Genomic DNA, 4,802 nt, shown 5'->3' with positions numbered 1-4,802 from the left:
TAAGTTTATTTTTTATAGTTTTTTTAAAAACTATTAAATAGAAAATAAAAAATATTTTTCACAATTAAAAAGTCCCTTAAATTCTGCAAAAAAAAAAAAAATCCAACTCATCTCAAGTGCTCTGCAAAACACCATGGTTGAAACGGACATTCCCAATACCGTGATGCAATTATTATTTTTATTTAAAAAAAAAAAATACCCTCAGTTGACTATAAATTACATAGCAAATTAAGGTCCATGTTTAGAAGAGAATTGAAAAGCAAATATAATATAATGAGCTCAAACTAATTAAAGTTATTAATCCTACGTTTGGAAAAGTTTTAAATTTAAATTTATATTAAATTTTAATAAAATGTACCATAAAGGCATCATAAGTATATTAAATAGCTTAGGAAAATAATTTATGTCGATGGTTGAACCGGCATAATTTTAGAAGGTTTTTGACTTTTGCAAGCTTATTAAAAGGCTGTAGCTTCTTAGGCCACAAGGCTCCTCTTGTTTTAAGAGAGTAGAGAGAGTTGTTACAATTTAAACAACCTTACTTATGTTTTTATGCAAAGAAATAAAGCTGAAAAAGAAAGTTCATGGATGGGTAGATACTACAAAAGTTTTTGGAGGCTGAATGACCTTTCACCAAGAAGGGAAGAAAGAGTTGTGGCAAAGGCAGAGCCGTTCATAATTCAAGAAACAATTCATAGGTTCTTTTATTCAAAATTTATAACGATGGGCTTCTAAGAAAAGGGGGGTGAGCCTTACATCAACGGTAAGGTTATTTCTTTGTAACTTAATTGATCATGACTTTGAGTTCAAGGAAATAACATGTATTATTGCAAAGCGGAGAGGCTTGTACTCCTAGGATAATACTAATGAACTGGGTAATAGATTTCCAAAATAATAGTGAACGCTGGGAGATAATCATTTGCTTGCATCAAAACTAAGTTCCTATAGACCTTCATAATCCAAATCAATGACATTCTTAAGGTAATATTTAAGGATCATAAATTTGAAGGATTAGGAATTTGAAGAAAACTTAATATAATTTTGTACTATATTTTTATTTTGAATCATATAAATTTAAATTTAATGTAGAAAATACATTCTCCCAAATGCAAAGTAAAAGTTTAAAACAATTGAGGCAGCTGATGTATTTAAAGCCATGAGTAGCTGATTGGTGCGTGGGTTGGGGTCATATTCAATATTGAGACGAGAGAAGGGGCCATATTAAATCTGGCCGCCATTTGCTTGAGAGGCGCCATCAAGTTAAAGCTATAGTCGTAGATGATGCAGGAAAGCTGACCATCTGTTTTGATCAGCTCAAACCAAACATATCGTTTGAAAAACATGACTACACCAACTACTGGCGAGAAAAAAGATAGTTTTGTATTTGTTAGATAATTTAAATGGTAGGACCCGTTCCACACTAGGCATAATATTGGAGTTCACCACATCTCGCGTATTTGCTCTCGAATAAATGCCATTCATTGCTAATCCATTACTCCAGCACGCGAAGTGGAAGACAACTGATCCCTAGGGGTCTTGAAACTTGTGTTTTGGGTTCAATCCAAACTCAAAACAATCGAAGCGGAGAGTAATGTTTGGAGTGATGATAGGGATCAATATGCCTCGACCATTTCTTTTGCCGACATAGTGACACATGGACGATCTCCCGATATCTACTCCTTTGCCGATATGATGATATGTGGACGAACTCCAAATGTCCACTATCATTAAATCTATTTTGCAAGAACATATTAGATTAATTGAAGATCATATTTGAAGACTATCTACTGTTTAGATGGAATACTTTTGATGGAAGATTTTGTTATTGTGTTGAATTTATAGTTTGCTCAGATCGTTATTTCAAGGTTATTAGGAGCAAAATTTTATAGGCAAACCTTCTAAGTCCCAACATCCATTAGCAGCCCACAAGATTTTAGTTTCAATCTGAAATCGTCGACGGTTTCAAAAAAAACAGTCGACAGTTTGGTCGTGTACAGCATACACAGATTTTGAATTTTGCCCTAGAAAGCTTGTGCAGATTTTGAGTTTTGGCTATTTGGATGTTAGTTAGGTTAGGTTTACACTTGACCCTACGTTGTGTGACCGAACACCATTCCAAAGGACTGCCCTAGTGTTGTCTGAATCCTTCCCCAACCCCTAGGATGTCTACTCAAGTCGGAAATCCTTATCTAGGTCATAGGACTGATGTTGATAGAGATACCTCAATAGATGAGTTGTCAAGTGAGCGAAATTTGAGTGCCAGGTTGAGTGTGTTGAGAAGCATTATGATCATTCCCATTGGTCAGGAGGATTGACGTCAACTTATATTTTCCATACTTACATTAAGTGTGAGAATAAAAGTTGTAAAATGATCATTGATGAATTAAGTTATATGAATGTAATTTTAAAATCAGCCTAAAAAACACTGAATTTGAAAGTTGAACTCCATCCCCATCCTTACAAAGTTGCTTGAGTAAATGCAGCAATGCCTGTAAGCCATAGATGCTTAGTCCCAATCAAAATTACAGACTATGAAGATGAAATTTGGTGTGATGTCATTCCAATGAATGTTGCCCATATTTTGTTAGGGCGACCTTGATTGTATGATTTGGATGTCTCACATAATAGACGTACTAACACTTATTCATTTTGGTGTAACGGAAAAAGAATTATTTTGAGTCCACTAGAGCCGAAATGTGAGACAAAGAAGAAGGAAAAGACAAAAACTAGTGAAGAATCATTGAATATCATAAGTAAAAATCAATTTGAACAGGAAAATCGAGATACACAGGTAGTGTCAGTGGTTGTTACTAGGGAGATTGAAACACTACTTCCTGAACATGAAGCACCAATAAAAGTATTACCTATACTTTCCAAATTTGAGAATGTTATCTTTGAGTCACCTACTGAGTTAACTCCCATAAGAGAGATTCAACATGTCATTAACCTTGTTCCTAGTTCATCTCTACCTAATTTACCACATCATAGAGTGAACCCGATAGAACATGAGGAGTTGATGAAACAAGTAAATGAACTAAGGGAACATGACTTTATTCAAGAGAGCATGTGCATCCATAGTAGAACAATCAACAAGATTACTATCAAAAATAGGTTTCCCAAGACCATTGTCTCTAACAGGGATGTGAAATTTGTAAGTTATTTTTGGAAAGCCTTGTGGGTCATGTTAGGCACCAAACTCCAATTTCCTAGTGCCTACCACCCCCTAATTGATGGGCAAACTGAGGTAGTTAATAGGAGCTTGGGTGACCTATTGAGATGCCTAGTAGATGAGAACATAGGTTCGTGAGATTTGTGTCTTCCTATGGTTGCATTCAATAGTTTAGTGAATAGGACCACAGGCCTTAGCCCATTTCAGGTTGTCATAGGATATAGTCTTAGGAAGCATGTAGATCTTATTCCATTACCACCTAAGTCTAAAGTGAGTGAGTCGACTGATACATTTGCAAAGCATATACACGATTTACACTATGAAATAAAATGAAGATTAATTTGAATAATGAACATTATAAATCTAGTGCTAATATATATCGGAGGTTGCAAGAATTTTCAGAGGGTGATGTGGTTATGACCTATATTCGTCCCGAACGGATTCCTGTAGGAAAGGTAAGAAAGTTGCATGCTAAAAAGATGGGTCATTTCAAAGTTTTAAAGAAAATTAGTTTTAATGCTTACATGTTTGATATTCCTGTTGATTTTGGCATAAGTAATGTATTTAGTGTTGAAGATCTAACACCTTTTCTTGAAGCATCATCTTTTGTGGAGTCATCCAATACTAACCTTCCAGGTGATTCTACTCCATTCCCCCACTCCTCATGAACCTAAAAACCCAAAATTGTTTTTGCCTCCACGTTTACCCTTACCCAAGAACCTTGATGAGATTGAAGAGATATTGGATGATAAGACAACGTTCACATGAGCAGGATCATACCAAAAGTTCTTGGTCAAGTGGAGAGACAAGCCACTTTCCTAATGGAGGTGGATTCTTAGAGAGGACCTCCTTCGTCTCAACCCGAAGTTGTATTCCTAGCACTTCAGTTCTCATTCTTCGGAAAAGAATTTTTTTGGGCCTGGGAGAAATGATGGAGATTAACATGCCTTGACATTTTCTTTTGTCGACATGGTGACACGTAGACAACCTCTCGATGTCCACTCCTTTGCTGATACGGTGACATGTGGACGACCTCTAGATATCCACTATCATTAAATCTGGTTTGCAGGAACACATGAGATTAGTTGAAGATCATATTTGAAGACTATCAACTATTTAGATGGAAGACTTTGTTATTGTCATGACTTTATATTTTTCTTGAATGTGTTATTTCAAGGTTATTAGGTGCTTGAAGACTCAAAGGGAAGTATTGAACTAAGAAGACCCATGTGGGCCCCACACAGTATTATGGGCCCCACACGGCTCAATTGGGCCTCACACGGATTTGAATTTCTTTTGGCTTATGTCTTTACATTTAATTTGTAATAATGTAAGACAATTAAACTTGCATGTGTGTGCTTAGTAAGTTGTCAGAGTATTTAATTTGTTAGCAGTTAGTGTAGTGTTTAAGTTAGTGTAGTGTTTAATACTTTGTTTTTCCCATGCTACTTTGTTTTTCCCATGCCTTGTCCCCCCATGCTTGTTTAAGAAGTTAGTGTCTTGTCCCCCATGCTAAGTCTTTATATTTAGCATTGTAAGAACTCTAATGGTAGAACTGATATTGAATTGAAAGAAATTTTCTTTGCTAAAGCTTGAAAGCTTTGTCCAATCTTAGATTGTGTAGTGTGAGGCT

This window comes from Malania oleifera, chromosome 9 (genome assembly GCF_029873635.1).
Source record: "Malania oleifera isolate guangnan ecotype guangnan chromosome 9, ASM2987363v1, whole genome shotgun sequence".
In the NCBI taxonomy this organism is placed as follows: domain Eukaryota; kingdom Viridiplantae; phylum Streptophyta; class Magnoliopsida; order Santalales; family Ximeniaceae; genus Malania; species Malania oleifera.
Note: the sequence above shows the minus strand (reverse complement) of the source record.